Source organism: Hemiscyllium ocellatum, chromosome 47 (assembly GCF_020745735.1).
Source record: "Hemiscyllium ocellatum isolate sHemOce1 chromosome 47, sHemOce1.pat.X.cur, whole genome shotgun sequence".
Taxonomy (NCBI): Eukaryota; Metazoa; Chordata; class Chondrichthyes; order Orectolobiformes; family Hemiscylliidae; genus Hemiscyllium; species Hemiscyllium ocellatum.
In genome coordinates, this window is record NC_083447.1 from 25,948,858 (window position 1) to 25,968,656 (window position 19,799).

Here is a 19,799-nt window from a genome sequence, read left to right on the forward strand (position 1 = left end):
TCAGAAGATATTTACCAGGATGTTACCAGTAACATCTCATCTTTTGCATCAGAAGCCAGCAAAATCGTGGCATGAACATTGGATTCACTGATTTACAAATCTCCCCCTCGCCAACCCAGATCCCAGATCCAACCTTTGGACGCACATCTGCCCTCTCAAGGAGACGTAATGTCCATCTTCCTTCCCACCATCTGCTCCACGCTCCCTACTGATCTATCACTATCACCTCCTACCGTCGCTCACCTATCACTTATCTTTTCCCCAGCCTCACCCCATCACCCAGTTTCCCTTAGCCCCCTTCTCCCTCTCCTGTCCTGAAGAAAGGCACTGCCTGAAATGTCGACTCTCCTGCTCCTCGGATGTTGTCTGGCTGACTGTGGCTTTTCCACCGCCATGCTTTACCTACACTGAATTATCAAACATCTGCAGTCCCCATTGTCTCTTACGTACCGTATCGTTGTCTGTTATAACCGCACGTAGTCTTAGGGATATGTTTTTCTCAGGTCATGGACGATAAAAGTCTTACTGATATTGCAGTGCCCAATCAGTGGATACATAATGTATGTTTCCATTTATAAACGGAGAAGCATGTTTATATCCTGATAATCCCCTGGCATTGCTCCCATATCCAAGGCAGATTGAATTTTACACATGATTGTTCTCCCAGACCCAACATTTGTTCCCTCAGTCACCCCCACATATCCCATCCAGAATGTGTAAATTTTAATCATAATTTTGAATTTTAATAACAAGTATTGAATTGAAATGGGTTATCGAGAGTTATTTGCTCAGCGACTGTGATTGATGTTAGTCTCCATGCATCCAAAATGTTTAACTGGAGGGCTTTCCTCTTCTATTAATTAGGGACTTGGTTGAATGAGTTATCCCATAGTATCAGCGGGAGCAGCCGCGACAGCATTAACAGGGATCAACAGGTTTAGAGAGAGGGATAGGGGAGATCAGAATCTGAGAACATTAGACTGGAATGTTCCAACAATGGATCAGAATCTGAGAACATTTGACTGGAATGTTCCAACAATGGATCAGGATCTGAGAACATTTGACTGGAATGTTCCAACAATGGATCAGGATCTGAGAACATTACGCTGGAATGTTCCAACAATGGATCAGGATCTGAGAACATTACGCTGGAATGTTCCAACAATGGACAGTAGTATATCTGGGTTTTTACTGGCTGTCTCAACCTTGGATGCCATTAGTTTTGTGGATCTATGATGTATGATGGTTATTCAAGCTGGTTATTATCGCATCCTCACTATAGTTGGTGTTCCTGGTACGTCATTCTATCTGTTCATTAAGCCAGGTTGGACTGAATTGCTGATCATATTATTTAAAGTTTAGCAAGATAGATGTCAAGATTTTCAATTCCAATGAAATATTCCATTCCTCATAAATTATATCGAGCAATTATTCAAGACAAATTACTCACCAATGTGTGAGAAGAACCAGACTGTTCTCAAACTCCATAATCCATCTAGCCTTGCACAGATCTACATTTCTATATCCTCCCCACTCATGAATCCTGTCCAATACCACCATCATGATATCCCCTTCTCCTCCTGATCCTCAGTGCATCTTCTGAATAAACCATCAATTGTGTCTTTGTTAAATCAGGATACAATTTATCAAGTCCCTTCTAACCACATGTCAATGACAGAATAATTGCTCTTGAGTATGTTTATTTGTTCACGGCACAGATTCTGTCAGATGGGCAGACACTGCATGCTACTTAAGTCATTGACACATAACTTAGAGGCACAGAATAATAATCTGTTGGTATCTCTTGAAGGAAATTGATGTAATTGAACTGAAACTATCGTCATTTGTGAGAAAAGCCCTCTCCGCTTGCTTCATGTCCTTCAGAAAGGTCAATGCGTTATCCTTCCCCAGTCATGTCTGGGCAAACCCACAGCAATGTGTTTTACTTGTTACTGTCCGTGGAACAGCTGAACCAGTCACTCAGTTCAAGATCAGCATAACATGCTGCCTGACCATGGTTGCACACTCCTGTGAGAGAAAAACAAAAGTGAAGTTAGCTCCCTTCTTCTGCCTGTTTTCCTTATTCCTACACTTCATTTTCATTCAGGTAGGTGACCATTCGTTATTTCGTGTGCAATCTTTCTAATTGAGTCTCTCCCCAGGAATGATGTTCATCTCCACGGTCATCTCTGTTGCTGGCTTTACTGATGCTGACATGCAGATGTAAGGAACTTATAAATTTCACAACAGTGGCAGTGCATAATAAAGATACAGAGACCAGGAAGTGAGGGAAAGGAATTATTGTGATCATCACTGACAGGTTAGTTGAGGCAGTATTTGGGGTATTATGGACAGATTTATTTTCTCCTTAAAAAGGAATTACCTCATTGCAATAGAGGCTGTGTAAAGGAATTTCACAAAACTAATCCCTGGGCTGACGGTAAAAGAGGAGTGAGTGAAGGTTAATCTGTAGCACTGTCAGAGAATAAGAGGTCATTGCATTGAAACTTGATATAGATGGACAATCACTTGTTATGTTCTACACAGACACTAAGAATGTGATGCATTCCATGTCTTGTATTTTTAGTTTTACTCGGGACGCATGATTCTGGATATTTAAGTGCCTCTGAGAATAAAATCTTCAGTCAAATCCTACCTTGATATCAGTGTCAATCCCTCTTATAAAAGCAGGTCAGTTAAACACTTTTTTATTAATGTTAATACATGATGGTGTCTGCGTGGAGAGTGTTTTCTTCTCATAGAGGGTAGAGAATGTCAGGAATTCTCAGGTCTAGAAAGTTAGGGGAGCGAGATCACTCCAAGTATTTAAAGAGGAGGTAGATGAAGTTTTGACCTGTCAGACAGCTGAGGGGCGTGAAGACTTGCACATTAAAGAATAGTTAATGCCAACAGTAGTTCAGCCACGATCGCATACAATGGCGGGAACATCCAAATTACCTACTCTTGTTTCTTATGTTCTCATATTTTGTCTTTGGAAAGTGAATGCTTGTAATTTTCCTGAAAGTGTTGTTATTCAATGTTGAGGACAGTGAGAGAAAAGTGTTTTGTGAGCCATCTCTGGGAGATATATGTGCCCGACATTCACAGCAAATCTGGGTCTACAACATGACCAACAAATGAACTTGAAGAGATGAGATACACTTTAAAGAGGTCGGAGACCACCTCCATATCCAGCTTGGATTTCCCGTCACATTTTCCAACCCATAGCAAACCACACAGTGTTGAGGGACTGAATTATATCCTGTAATACTGCTGACCAGGTATTTAGAGTAAGCAGTCTCTATCTGCTCCTATACAACTGGTTTTAAGAACTGAATGGAACATAGGAACAGAGAACTGAGAAGCAGGAGTGGGTCATTAGACATTTTGTCATTGCTCGACCAGACAATAAGATCATGGCTGATCTGATTGTGGTCTCCACAGCACTTTTTCTGTCTGTCCACAATTTTCCTCCAATCACATTTCTGTCAAATGTTGCAAAACACAACTTTGAATAAATACATGCACCCAGTCACAATACTAGGAAACTGCACAAAGCCAAAGTACACAGACAGCACAATTCTGAAAGGCAATAGGCATTTATCTATCAGTCTTGTTCCCATCCAATTAATTCTGCTGCAGTTTATCATTTTAGATTTGTTCAGGGAATGTGGGTGTTGTCGATAGGCCAACATTTATCGACCATGTCTAATTATGCTGGAAATGGTGATGATGAGCTGCCATCTTGGGAAGAAACCTCTGGGGAAGAGAATTCCCATTTGAACAGCACATGCGAATTTCTCATTTCTGCTCCGACCAACGTTGGAGGATCACTGTGTCCTTTCACAGCCCCACTTCTCCACTGGTTACAACAGGCTTGAAGTGTAACCTAGGTCAATCTCTCGAAAAATGTGAGACACAGAGTCACACACGTACAGACACATACACAATCACACATGTCTGAAGTTGTCCAGAGTTTCATACTAGTTGAAATCATTTCAAATGGAAAAGAGAAAATTTGTCCCAACTAATACTCTGTCTCCAACGTTATTCTACTCAAACAAGCTGCTGGTATGGCACTTCTTCATGGATCAGTTGGATTTGGCAGAATTTCCTTTCCTTAAAGCAGTGGAGTGATTCCCATGAATCCTCAAAAGGAATCCTCCAAGTTTGGTAAAGATGACACAGGAATTTTTTACTCTCACATTTTGCTGTCAGGAGGGACAAAGTAAGAGAGACAGGGTAGCAATGGACTGTGGCTGACGGCCATAAGATCATCGGATATAAGAACAGAAATTAGGCCATTCGGCCCATCGAGTCTGATCCACCATGCAATTATGGCTGACCAGTTTCTCAACCCCATTCTCCTGCTTTCTCCCGGTATCCCTTGATCCCTTTGATACTCAAGAAGCTAACTATCTCTGTCTTAAATAAACACAAAGACCTGACTTCCACTGCCTTCTGTGAAAATGAATTCCATACATTCTCCACTCTCTGGCTGAAAACGTTTCGCCTTACCTCCGTTCTAAAAGGATTCCCCTTTACTCTAAGGTTGTATCATTGGGTCCTGGAGTCTCCTGCAAATGGAAGTCTTCTCACCATCCGCACTGTACAGGCCATTTAGTATTCTGTATGTTCCAATTAGATCCCCCCGCAAACATCTGAACTCCATCAAGAACAGACCCAGAGTCTTCAAACGTTCTCATATGTTAAGCTTTTCATTCCTGGGACCATTCTTGTGAGCATCCTGTGAACCCATTTCAAGGTCAGCACATGCTTCCTGAGATATGAGGCTCAAAACAGCACACAATACTCCAAATATGGTCTGACAAGAACCTTACAGATCCTCAGAAGTACGTCCCTGCTTTTATATTCAAATCCTTTCCAAATAAATTCCATCATTGCATTTGCCTTCCTGACTACTGACTCAACCTGCACGTTTACTTTGAGGGAATCCTGGAGTAGAACTCCCAAGTCCCTTTGCACTTCAGACAACTGGATTTTCTCGATAGTCCATGTTTTTATTCTTCCTAACAAAGTGCATGTTCCCACAATTTCCTACTTTATACTCCATCTGCCACTTCTTTTCCCATTACCTTAAACTATCCAAATTTGTCTTGAGCCTCCTTGCCACTTTGGCGTCACCTGTCCCTGTACCTATCATTGAATCATCTTCAAACGAAGCCAGAATACCTTCAGATCCTTCATCTGGATCGTTAATGTATAAAGTGAAAAGTTGTGGTCCCAACACTGAGCCTTATGGAACACCACTTGTCACTGGCTGTCTTCCTGAGAAGGACACTTTTATCGACACTCTTTGTTTCCTGCCAGACAGCCAAACTTCTATCCATTCTCGCACATTGCCTCTAAAACCATGGACTCTTGCCTTATTCAGTAGCCTCCTGTCAGAACATTGTCAAAGACCTATTGGAAGTCCTGGTGGATGACATACATTGGCTGTCCGTGGTCAAAGCCGCTCATTACGTCCTCAAGGGTTTCTACCAGATTCTCCAGGCATGACCTCCCCTTGATGAAACCATGCTAACTTTGTCCTACTTTACCATCCACACCCAAGTATTCAGAAATCTCATCTTTCACATTGGATTCCAGGATCTTACCCAGAGCCAAGTTTAGATTAGTCAGTCTGTAATTTTTCGTTTTTTGCTTTACTCCCTTTTTAAACAGGGGTATCACGTTAGCGATTTTTCAGTCCTCTGGGAATCTCCCTTATGTGAGACATTCCTGAAAGATCACCACCAATGTCTCCACTGTATCATCAGCTATCTGCCTTAGAAATCTGGAGGGGAGTCCATCTGGTCCAGGTGATTTACTTACCTTCAGGCCATTCAGTTTTCCCAGCACCTTTTTCTAGGTGATGGCCACCTTACTCAGGTCTGTCCACTAAGTCTTTTCAATGTTTGGGATATTACTCGTGTTTTCAACCGTGAAGACTGACACGAAGTAATTTTTCAGCTCCTCAACTATTTCCTTGTTCCAAATTACTATCTCTCCTGTGTCAATTTCTGGTGACCAGATGCCCATTCGTGCCTCTTGTTTGCCCTTTATGTATCGAAAGAAGCTCTTGCTGTCTTTCTTTACATGACTGGCTTACTTACCCTCATATTTAATCTTCTCCATAAGACACCATAAGACTTAGGTGTGGAAGTAAGGTCATTCGGCCCATCTAGTCCACTCCGCCATTTAATCATGGCTAATGGGCATTTCAACTCCACTTACCCGCATTCTCCCCATAGCCCTTAATTCCTTGTGACATCAAGAATTTATCAATCTCTGCCTTGAAGACATTTAGCATCCTGGCCTCCACTGAACTCCACGGCAATGAATTCCACAGACCCACCACTCTCTGGCTGAAGAAATGTCTCCACATTTCTGTTCTGAATTGCCCCCTTCTAGTTCTAAGGCTGTGCCCACGGGCCCTAGTCTCCTCGCCTAACGGAAACAATTTCCTAGCGTCCACCCTTTCCAAGCCATGTATTATCCGTAAGTTTCTATTAGATTTCCCCTTAACCTTCTAAACGCCAATGAATGCAATCCCAGGATCCTCAGCCTTTCCTCGTACGTTAGACCTACCATTCCAGGGATAATCCATGTGAATCTCTGCTGGACAGCCTCCATTGGAAGTATGTCCTTCCTGAGATGTGGGGACCAAAACTTGACACAGTACTCCAAATGGGGCCTAACCAGAGCTTTACAAAGTATCAGTAGCATATCGCTGCTTTAATATTCCAATCCTCTTGAGATAAATGACAACGTTGCATTTGCTTTCTTAATCACGGACTCAAACTGCATGTTTACCTTCAGAGAATCCTCGACTAGCACTCCCAGATCCCTTTGTACTTTGGCTTAATGAATTTTCTCACCGTTTAGAAAGTAGTCCATGCTTGTATTCATTTTTCCAAATAGCATGACCTCGCATTTGCTCACAATGAATTTCGTCAGCCATTTCCTGGACCACTCTCGCAAACTGTCTAGATCTTTCTGCAGCCTCCCCACTTTCTCAGTACTACCTGCTTTTCCACCTAACTTCGTGTCATCCGCAAACTTCGCGAGAATGCCCCCAGTCCCTTTCTACAGATCATTAATATATAACAGAAACACCTGCGGCCCCAACACTGAATCCTGCGGGACAACGCTTGTCACCAGCTGCCATTCCGAAAAAGAACATTTTATCCCAACTCTCTGTCTTCTGTCAGACAGCCAATCTTTAATCCATGTCAGTAGGTCACCTCGAACACCATGGGCCCTCACCTTACTCAGCAGCCTCCCGTGTGGCACCTTATCAAAGGTTTTTTGGAAGTCTAGATCGACCACATCCACTGGGTTTCCCTGGTCTCACTCCTTATTTATTTATTTTTGTTGCTCTCTGTTGGTCTTTGCAAGTATTAGGGCATGGTGGTGAACGCCTCTGTTAATTAAACCAAACACTCAAGAAAGCTCACCCTACCTCGTAATCTATTAGATAATGAGTGACAGCGAACTCCCAAATTCCACTATTTAAAGAAAATAACGCCAATTTGTTTTTAACTGTAAAAGTGAACATTACGCCACAACTATTTACAACTTTAACCAACCACCCCACCCCCAACAACTGCCCCTAACTCTCTAACAATATACTGTTTCAATTAACTTGATTTCAAAAACACACAACCACTGCCGTCCTCTGTGATGTTCAGCTTCTGGCTGCTGAATTCTCTGGATCATCGTATTTGTGTTTACTGTGAATATGTTCCATATGAGAAAATATCTCTGATACTGAGTATTGCCTAATTTCTTGCAGAGCAAGATGATTGCTCCCCAGGCTTCTTCAGTCTCGATTGCATCTGCTCTCTCCCCAATTTTTGAAATGTTCACGTTTTTATATCACCAACATCAAATTGTCTCACTGATTCAATGTTGGCAAAACAATAAATTCAATCTCGATTTGCTTTCAGTGATAAAGAGAGCGACTGAAAGAGAGTGTTGCATGCAATAGTGTGACTGGTGGAGCAAGAGCCATTTCGGGGACAGGGTCTGTAACAGCTATACAGAAAGTGTGAGGGAATAGAGAGAATAGGGAGACATTTGTTCTGGCAGAGCGAGGAAGGTCATTGATGCTTGTCCTGTATTGATGGGCATTCCTTCAGATCATCTCACCATCGGGGTGAGCCTTCCCAATGTTTTGTACACGTCTGTCACTAATAACACCACAGAGCACATCCCTCAGCTTCTTCAGAATCAGTTTGCATGGATCTTGCAAACAACAAGGAGGAACTAACATTGGTGCCTTACATATCTAAACCAAAACTGTTGTGCAATTTTGTGCAACCTATTCACTGGAAATTGGATGTGCAAATATCGTGGCTGCTGCAGTAATACTGGATGGTCTAAAATTGTATCTAACTGCGTTAACTAATTATTGATTGCTAATGCTGTGAAAAATAAATGTCATAAGTGTATGTGAGGTAGGTTGAAGAGTATGTTTTGAACCAAACTAGAGAGCAGGTTAATTCGGGTGTAGTGTTGTGTGGTCAGAAGGACGAATTACTAACCTTGCTCTGAAGCAGCTTTTGAGGAATAATGACATTAGTATGTTGCATTTTACATGGCGCCTGCATGCAATATACAATTTTTGAACATTGCACTCAAATACCATGGAACCCGAAGGCGACAGGATCACGTGAATTGGTAAAATACAATATAACATTTAGTGTGAGACAAACAACGTTATTGATAGAGATAATGCAAAAACTGAAAAGTACATACATAGCACTAAGTTATAAACACCAAAGAAAGGGAAGGTAAATCAATGATGGTTAACATAAGAATTTAAATAGTTCATTAAACCAAAGGAGGCAGCTTCAGAAGAATTCTAGATGTTGTGGAAACCGAAATTTTCTGTAAATAAGGACGAAGAAACTGTTTAGGAAATCAAAAAGAACATGAATACAAACTATCCCTATACCAAAGAAAACAAAAGCAAGATCAAATGTGGAAATTTGTAAGGTTTATAAGGAGAATTCATTGTGGGGAACAAGGAATTGGCAGAGAAACTAACCAGCTACTTTGCATCTGTCTTCATGGAGAAAGCTCCAGACAACCTCACAGCGCCTGTAGACCCGGGTTCGATTCCCGACTCAGGCGACTGACTGTGTGGAGTTTGCACGTTCTCCCCGTGTCTGCGTGGGTTTCCGCCGGGTGCTCCGGTTTCCTCCCACAGTCCAAAGATGTGCGGGTCAGGTGAATTGGCCAAGCTAAATTGCCCGTAGTGTTAGGTAAGGGGTAAATGTAGGGGGTATGGGTGGGTTGCGCTTCGGCGGGTCGGTGTGGACTTGTTGGGCCGAAGGGCCTGTTTCCACACTGTAAGTCTAATCTAATCTCCGTGTAAAGCAATTGATTACATGGGACTTGTGGAATTAAAGACAAAAGTCAGTTCGTATCAGCAACAAGGTAGTGCTTGAAAATGGAACTAGATTGATCATTGCTAAGTCTGATGGGCCTGAGTGTACTTCATATCAAAATATCAGAAATAAAACAGCATATTAATTGAACTGTCAGTGACTGTGTTTTATTTTACTGTAGATCCTGTAAAGACCATCAGCCCTTGTCGATAACTGGAATGTAGTAAATTTGATCCAACTATGTACGTAGGAAAGAAGAGATAATGTGTAGAACTGCAGATCAAGTAGCTTGACATTTGTAGGGAAACAGTTGGAATCTATTCAAAAAGACGTGATATTGGGAATTTAGAAATTAACTGCAACATTGCACAAAATCACTCTGCATTTCTGACAGAGAAATCATACCTGACAAACTTTAGAATTGTTTGAGTTTATTTGATCTTGCAGCATAAACAATGGGCAACAAGTGGAAGTGGTGTGTTTGGATTTTCAGAAGTCTTTTTGTAAGAAATCACACAGTGAGTTCGTAAATGGATTTAAAGAGAATAGTATTTGGAGGAATACATGTAATTGGAAAGTTAAAGTTAAGTTGGAGTTTGTTTAAGGGAATGGGAGTATAAATGTAAATACATCATGAAGCAGTTGCAGACAGTGTTGGTGAGAGAGTACCTCTAGTATTGTGTACAGTGTTGGTAACCCAATCTAAGAAAGTGTATATTGATCACAGAGGACGTGCAATGGACATTCTCGAGATTAATCAGTCAGAAATCAAGATTTTTTGATGGGGAGACTTGTCTTGTGGCCTCTCCAGTTTCAAAGAACAGTGGCATTTAGAAAATCTATGAAACATGTGACAAGGTGGAAGTAAACAGGATGTTTCTCTGGCTGTATACTCTACATTTAAGGCAAGTAATGGCAGGATAAGGGACAAACCGTTTAAGACAGTAATAAGGAAGAAATTCTTCACTCGGAGGGGACTGACTAACACAGGTGCATGGTAAACTGCTGGCAGGCCAACATTAGGGAGAATCCCCAGATACTCTACAGGTACCTCAAGTGGAACAGAATCACCAGTGTCTTACCAAGTTGCACCCAAAATCAACTTCGTGGTAGAAGACTGTTTGTGTGACTGGTGACTAATGTCCCATGGTTTACCGCAGATTTCAGTGCTGTATCCCTTATTATTTGTGGTATTCATAAATGTTGTGAATGTGAAGTGGGGGTAGGGGGAGTGTGATAAGCAAGTTTGTGTTTGACATAAAGATTAAAACGGGTATTTGGCCGTGAGGTTGGAGGTGCAATTTGTTACAGGAAGATATACGTAGAGTGGTCAGATGGGCAGGTCAATGGCAGATGGAATGTAACCCTGATAAATATGAGGTGCTGCACTATGGAAGAAGGAACCAGATAGGGGAGGACTCCATGAATGGCACCACACTAGGACGTTCAGCAGGTGCTCCTCCACACATCACTGAATGCGACTGAATATGATCATTGATGAGTTAAGCAGGACCATCGATAAAGCCATTGTTCATTGACCTAAAGATTTTAAGAGTTTTATGTAGCACTTTGGTAAGGACAAATTAAATAATTTGTGTAGTTCTGGGAACCACATTCAAGGAAGGATGTGATTTTACCGAATGAGGTGCAGAGGACATTCATCAAGATGTTCCCTAGGATGGAGGATATGAGCTGCGGAGAGAGGCTGGCTAAGCTCGAGTTATTTACTTTGGAGCAGAGAAAGTTGACTGTGTAAGTAATACAGGTTTAAGATTTCAAGAGGCATGGACAAGGTGAATAGACAACAGCTGCTGCTTTTAGTCAAAGTGTCAGCTTCCTTCCAATGTGAAACCAGGGAATGGGGAATGGAGAACAGAGAAACATGACACAACAACTTAACTTCTGGCTTATCAGAAAAAAGACAGAAACAAAGCCTTCCCAGCAATAGGAGAAAACCTGAGTCTGATGAGAAAAGGATATAGAATGAAATTAGTAAATAAACTAATTTGGAGAAATTATTGGAAATGAAAATAATGGGCATACATATTGATGAAATGAGAAACATATTTGTGAAACTGACTCGTAGATTAATTACATAAAAATAGCGGCAATGAACTTGGATTTTCAGCAAGAGTTTTGATTGAGTCCCAAGCCTCGTGTGCAAAGTAAAAACACATGGGATAGGGGATAATATATGGACATGGTGTTACAATGGGAGAGCTGACAGGAAACGGTGAATAGGAATAAATGGGTGGTTTTCAGTTTGGAAGGCTCTTGTAGCATCGCAATGATTGGTGCTTGGGCCATAGATATTCACAATATATCTCAAGCACCTGGTTGAGGGAATCGAATGCAAAGTTTCCGAGTCTGTTGTTGGAACAAGGATTTTGAAAGGTGACGAGAATGTTCTTTATGCTGACTTGCTATCATTACATATCTGTCCTACTGTGATGGTGTCGTCAGTGAACATGTAGATGGCGTTCGTTCTGAATTTAGCAACACAGTCGTGGGTGTACAGGGAGTATAGTGGGGGCTGAGGACACATCCATTGGGATATCAGTGGTGACTGTTAATGTGGAAGAGGCACAGTTTCTCTGATTGCCGACTGTGGGTCAGAAATCTGAGGATCCAATTTCAGAGGCGGGGCTGAGACTGAGGTCACGGAGTATTGTAGTCAGTCTGAAGGGGATAACGGTGTTGAAAATGGAGCTATAATCAATGAGCAGGAATCTGACACAGGTGTCCTTGTTGTCCAGATGTTCCAGGGATATGATATCCGCTATGGACAAAATCCACTGGTAGGAAGATTGGAGGGGATCGAAGCAGGCTGGGAGGTAGGAACTGATGTGGGCCGTGGCTAGCCTCTCAAAGCACTTCATGCCCGCCTCAGTCTCCTCTGCTCTCAAGAAAAATGTCCCAGCATTTCCAACCTCTGCCTCTGGCTCAGACTCTTAGGTCCTGATAACAACCTAGTAAAGTTTCAGTTTAATAACATCCTTCCTATCCGAAACTGAACACAATATTGAACTTGGATCTGTTTGGTACTGTAAGTTTTACTCTGCTGTCAATTATTGTGCTGTTGTGACATTGTTTCATTATTTGTGTTATTCTGAAATCTTATTATTCATTAAATCCTCCGCTGGAAATCCCCTCGTGTGAACGTCCTCCTGACTGCTTGAATTTGAATCAAGCTATTTTGTTTGGATAGATATTTTTGAGGCCGCCGCATATCAGAGAACAGGAAGGGAAGATGGATGATTGTGCCGTGTGTGTCTTTGACTGGATCAGCCTGTCTTTCCAGGCACCTAAAGCTTTTATTGTGGGTCAGAATATCTCAGAATTGTTACATCACAAAAGGAAGCTATTCGGCCCATTGTAGGTCCATGAACATAGAACATTACATCACAGTACAGGCCCTTCGGGTCTCAATGTTGCACTGACTTGTGAAACCAATCTGAAGACCATCTTACCTACACTATTACATTTTCATCCTTATGTTTATTCAATGCTCATTTAAATGGCCTTAAAGTTGGTGAGTCTACTATTGTTGGGCGGGCAGCATATTCCATGACCTTATTACTCTCTGAGTAAAGAAATTATTTCTGACATCTGTCTGAAATCTATCATCCCTCATTTTAAAAATACATCCCCTCACGCTAGCCATCATCATCCGAAGAAAAAAGGTTCTCACTTTCCAAAATATCTAATCCTCTGATCATTTTGCATGTCTCTCAACCTTCTTCTCTTTAATGAAAACAGTCTCAAGTCCCTTATCCTTTCCTGTAAGACCTTCCCTGCATATCAGGCTACATCCTGGCAAATCTCCTCTTCACCTTTTCCAATGCATCCACATCGTTCCTATAATGCAGCGACCAGAACTGTACAGATTGCTCAAAATATGGCTGCACCAGAATTTGTACAGCTGCAGCATACCCTCATGGAGAAGGAAGCCTCCTTCTTCCTCTTGACAAGAGATTCAACTTATTCAGTAAACTACAGCACCCTCACTTGACCACTTCCTCCTTTTCTGACAGGTATAACCTTATCAAGGAACCGCAATAGCTATTATAATCGCATCATAATAGCCTTTCCCCCAGCTATAACACTTGCCCCTTTCCATCGCTAAAGTAAACACAACCGAATTTTGGTCAGTATCACCGAGGTGCTCACCTCCAAATCTAACATCTGGTCTGGTTCATTACCCAGTACTAAATTCAATTTGGCCTGGTCCCTTGTTGGCCTATCGACATACTGTGTCAGGGAACCATTCCGCACACATTTGACAAAAACTGACCCATATAATTTACTTGAACTGTAGCGTTTCCCGTCAATATTTGGAAAGTTAAAGTTCTCCATAACAATTACTCTGTTATTTTCGCTCCAATCCAGTATCATCTTTGTAATCCTTTCCTCTACATCTCTGGAACGTTTCAGAGGTCTATAGAGAACTGTCAACAGCGTGACCTCACCATTTTTGTTTCTAACCTCTTCCTATACTACCACAATAGACAAGCCTTCATCAAATATCCTTTCTACCACCGTAATACTGCCTCTGATTAACAATGGTATTCCCCCCACCCCCCTTTTAGTACCTTCCCTGTCTTAATGAAGCATCTAAACCCAGGAACCTTCAACAATCATTCCTGTCCCTGCTTATCCATTTCTCCTAAATGGCCACCCATGAAGCTGTGCAACTGCACAATTTGGAAACAGGGAGTGATTAGAAGGGTGCTAAACAAGGGTCAGTTGGATTGATCAGAAGACATCATGAGGGGAGATAGACAGAAATAGTCAGAAAATTGAAGTTTTATTTAGAAATTCGCACGGACCGCAGGGCCTTTGTCTGATGTCATACCCTTTGAGCACTGTGCTGATACTGGCTGTGGTCCCAGATCATTTATCTTCAATCATATCACAGAGCTGAGTTGATGACAGTTAAACAGAGACCATAAGGCTAAACGATTTTGTTTTGTTTTACTGAGAGAAAGTGGATTAGTTTAAATAGAAACAGTAGCAAGAACTGAAAACTTCCCTCGATACTGAGATACGATGCCAGTTAATCTCAGTGAGGTGGATCACTGATAGAGGGGGAATCAGTATCTCAGCTGTGGGTCAAATAATGATTGATATAGTTTGCACACCATTTCTTTGGTTTTGTAATGCACATTTCAATTTCGTAGCTCAATATCATGAGTATATTTTAACTATTTTATCTTTACATTTAGTATGGACAGAAAATCACTTTGTCCCTGTATTTTGTGTTCAATAAACAAATATCAGTTCTCATTCCTCATTGTAGATGTATCCTTGAATCTGTTCTTCATATGAGTTATAAAGTGTAACATTCCAATACTGATGACTGGGGAATATTATTGTCCCTCCCTCCATTCTGAATTGCCATGTCCCCCAATTCTCTCTGTTTTCTGTCTCCTCCACAATGCCATAATCACACTGTAATTGAACTCCAATAAATGACACTTCCACACAGTTCATTAATATCGGTAACATATTAATCGGCCCTCATCGGCCCTCTCTGATCATGGAATTTCAAACTGAATTTCATTTGTCACGTACAATTCTTTGTTAACATAGTCATGCCATTTGTCTGCTATAACCCCACGTTGCCTCAGGCACACATTCCCCTCAGATCATCAACTATAAAAATTGTCCCAATGTTTTTTTTGAAATTATAATGCTTGGTCAGTAGTTACAGAATGTATGTTACCATTTATAAACAGAGAGGCATGTTTACATTCTGATAAACTTATGGCATTACTCCTATGTCCAAGGCAGATTGAATGGTTACACTTGATATGGTTAATGTAATTTCTGCAGTTTCACACACACACACACATATTTCTTTATTCACACATATACACACACACACCCAATTCACGCGCATACACACACACACACAGATACACACTAGACCTACACACACATACAAAGACCCACACACATATACACACTAGACCCACACTACCTTCACACACACACACATATACATTCACACACCACACACATATGACACACACACACACCCAATTCACTCACTTACACACACACACTCTCTTGGTATGAGTGGGGTAATTTCTGTACTAAAACTGAGGTTTAATGAATAGAAGCTAAATTATGAAACTAATGATTGACTAGGCCATAATGAAGCATGAACTAGAAGTTACCTCTGTAAAGCCAGGAACATGGTAACCTTGGGCAAGAAACCAAGGAATGCTTCGATTAGACACAGAGGGCAAAATACAATGAAAGCTCTTTTCATGACATACACAAAAATCAATAAATGTTATAACTAGTAGAACATGAAGATACCAAATAGCAGAAATTGTAAAATAATATAACATTTTAATTAAAGAAATTGGCAGAGAAAAGCGTGAAATGCTTTAACCAATGGAATTGTCATTAATGATTTTTAATGTAAGAAAAATTCATAGCGTGAGGTGTTTAAATCAATGAAATTATCACCACTGTATTTGAATGGAAAAATAATGTATAAGTATTAGTGCTGTAAAATCTCCCGTTGCGATTTCCGAAGTCTTTTTTGGAAACTCGCCCAATCTTCGAAGATTGAATAAACATCTGTTGCTCCGTTTGTGTGTGTCTCGCAGTATTTCGATTTGCCACGGGAGAAGTGATAGCCGGTGGGGATAAGGACTGATACCAGTCAACTTGGAGTTCGCCTTTTTGAACTTAACCTTGCGGACAGTCTTCCTTGATACAAGGGTTAAAGGACAGTCCGCGGTTGGCAGAGTTCGGAGGCAGGACCCGGTTGTTCTGAATCAGATCCCTAGAGTTAGAATAGTTAGCCAAGTGTCAGGAACTATTCTCCGGTGATTCAGAAAGCCTAGACAGAAATCACTTATAACAAATTTGGGGGCTCGTGTCCGGGATCCTAAACAGAACTCCCACGGGAGGCTCTGAATGATTCTGGGACACTGTGACACACACAGATGTTTGAGCAAACGATGTGAATAGGTGGCGCTCGCAATAAAGTAAAAAGGTTAAAGCTTCGAAAAAGTAAAAAGGTGATTTTTTTACTTTGAGTCGGACAACTCCGTGCACAGGATCAAGGTAAGAACCTTCTCTGGTATTTGGGGTTTTCGCGGAATTGAGAAGGGTACACTGCCTTGTCGACTCAGTGGTTGTGACAGGTAACCGGGATACAAGGGTTAATTGAGTAACCAGAGTGTAGGTTAGCCTGAAGACCAACCATGGGTGGCCGAGGTTCCAGGTCTAAAAAGGAACGGGAAGACGAAACCCCAAAGATTCCCCTTAATAGTCCGCTGGGACGAAAATTGGGGAATTGGAGTCCCTACGAAAGTCGGGGCTTAAAGAAAAAGGAAATGATAAAATACTGTTGTTTTGTTTGGGTAAAAGAACCCATCCGTCCGCCATCAGTGATCTGGCCAAAAGTTGGATCGGACGATGATTGGGTTTGTCAAATTTTAAATGATTATGTAAAGAATAAACAGTATCCAGGTTTAAAGGAGAGCGAGTATGCTGCATGTTTGGTAGGGAACCTGACAGCAACTGCTCCAACCCCAGTACCCTTATATCCTTTAACCCCACTGAATGAGAGTAAGTGGGAAGTGTTAGAGAACTTACCCCCGCCTGTGGCACCCCCGCCATATGCTCTTCAGGAGGAACAACGGCAGCGGCCGTTGGCGAATCGGGAGCGGGATCCAGGGGATCTGGCGAAGGGGACGTGGAAGCCACAGCAGCAGGGGCTGAGGGGGTAAGGAGATCTGCATGACTAAAGGAGAGAGAGATGAGGGGAAAAGGTGATAAAGAAGTAGTGAGACTGTGTCCCCTACGGGAGGTCCCGTTTGGGGAACGGACCACAGGATTTGTTGTAGCCCCATTAAACTCAAATTATATAAGACAACTGAAGTTTATTTTTTACCAGCAGCTTGCAGTAAGACCGACAGAGAGAGAGAGAGTGCGAGAACTGCTCGCAAAACATTTAACCCTCTGTGATTCGGTTTGAATGCACATTGGTTTGTTGGTGATTGAATGAGGAAGTTTTATTCACTGGAGCTTGAGTTCCAGGATTGTTTTAAATGTGATCTTTATGTAAACTTAACATGATTTATTTTCAATATGTGAAGGACAGTTGTAGTTTCAGTTCAACAGTAGACTGTCGGGAAAAAAAGACGATAACTTCCACGGTTATTATCTGAGACCTTGGATTCGGCCATTAGAATTTTTTTTAAACTTGAATTGACAAATTATTGTAAGACAGCTCTGATTATTTTACGACCTAAAGTATTGTAATTGAGAAATAATTGGTCAGGAGTACATAAGAAAACTAATTTTGGATCTAAATTAGGGTACTAAATCTGGGTGAATACAGTGGATTTTAAAATTGGGAACTGTATGCATTTTACATTTTAAATATTAAATACTGAATAAATGGACGTAAATATATAAATATGTTTACAAGTTAGGAACAGGCTTTAAAGTTAGTCAAGCATGAATTAATAAATTGGTGTTTGAGGATATGAGAAGCTAGGAACATTGCAATATTTCTTAAAAAAAAGGAAGAACGTATCGACTAAAGTGCCGATAGGGGACAAGGAGATTGGGTTTGTGTGTGACCCCCTCAGCCCCGTGGGGAGGTCGGAACATTTAGAAGGAAATGACGGTCCTGGATGAGAATCCGATAGGATTGTCAGAACAAATTAATTTTTGAGGCCCAGTCTGTATATGTGGGCTGAGTTAATGTCTATTTTTGAATATACTATTTACTGGGGGAGAAAGGAGACTTATATGGGGATACTGGATAGGGAAAGTGTTAATTGAGATTAAAAAAACTAGTACCAGTGCCGGTATTAAGCTTGCCGGACAATTTGGCATGAGAGGGGGATGGTTAGGGGTGAAGACAAATATCCCCTTCAGAACCCTAACTGGGACCACCACAATATAGAAAGGTGGAATAATATGTTAGACATGCAAAATTTGATAATCCAAGGGATACAAACTTGCATCCCCAAACAACAAAATTTAGCCAAGGTTTTCGACCTGAGGCAGGGAAAGGACGAGTCTCCCTGTGCATTCATACACAGATTAAGGGAGTCGGTTAGGAAATGTTCGGGTATAGACCCAGATGGGGAAATAGGATGACGGATGGTAAAGGTTCACTTCGTGACAAAGGCATGGCCTGATATAGGTTCAGAAAGTATTTGTATAGAGAAACATAATGGTGGAGGAATGGAAGGCTAAGATAATGGTAGCAGTAGTAAGGGAGGACTGTATGAAAGACAAAAGGAGTCGGATAAATAAGGTGGTTATCTAAATCTGAATATTTATGTCTTTGTGGGCCGGCCCCCGATAGGAATTTTGTGTTGGTGAAGATTTATGTGTGTCTTTGTGTGTGTAAATTTGATTGTAAAAAAGTCTCTGTGGATGTGAGAATTTGTGTTTGTGTATGGATTTTTTTTAAAAAAGGCTTCTCAGCTAACAAGCAGTTTAACACTTTGTGCTCTGGCTTGAATTCATCTGTTTGTTAATGGTTTTATGTGTGAAACTTGTTGTTTGTCATTTGATTCAGTGTGCTATTTTTGATTGTAATTTTATGAATGCTCAACGTTATTTTTTTTCTCATGATATGATTTTATTAGAACTTAAGGAGGACCCTGATACTGGGAGAAAACAGCAGTATAGGTGGACTGTCTTAGCTGAAGGTTTTACCGAGTCACCAAACTTGTTTGGACAGATCCTAGAACAAGTTCTTGAGGGCTTGACTTTAAGACCAACTTTAAAGTTAATTCAGTATGTGGACGACCTCCTGTTGTCCGGTCCCACCCAAACTGACACACAGCAGGGAACCAATGATTTATTAAACTACCTTGCAGTGAAGGGATTGCGAGTTAGTCAGAACAAACTACAGTATGTGGAACGGGAAGTAAGATATTTAGAGCATTTAATCAGTCAAGGGCAGAAGAGAATAAGCCCTGAAAGAGTAAAGGGAATTGTAGAATTAGGACTACCCCGAATTAAGAGGGAACTCCGAAAGTTCCTGGGTTTGCTCGGTTATTGCAGACTCTGGATAGATAATTATGCTACAAGCAGTAGCAGCCACTGCTAAGCTAGTGGAAGAAAGCCAGAAACTGACGTTTGGAGCACCACTGACTGTGGTTACTCCTCACCAAGTCCGCACTATTCTGAATCAAAAAGCGGGACGATGACTCACAGACTCCCGAATCCTGAAATATGAGGCAGTGCTCTTAGATAGAGAGGACCTTAAGATAGAGGTGGGTGCATGTTCAAATCCGGCTGACTTCTTATGGAAAGGAGGACCATTCATGAGATTGAGTGCAAGGTAGTAATAAGTTAGAACAATTCCAAATTCACACGACATGAGGGGTGGTATCCACCTTCAGGAAA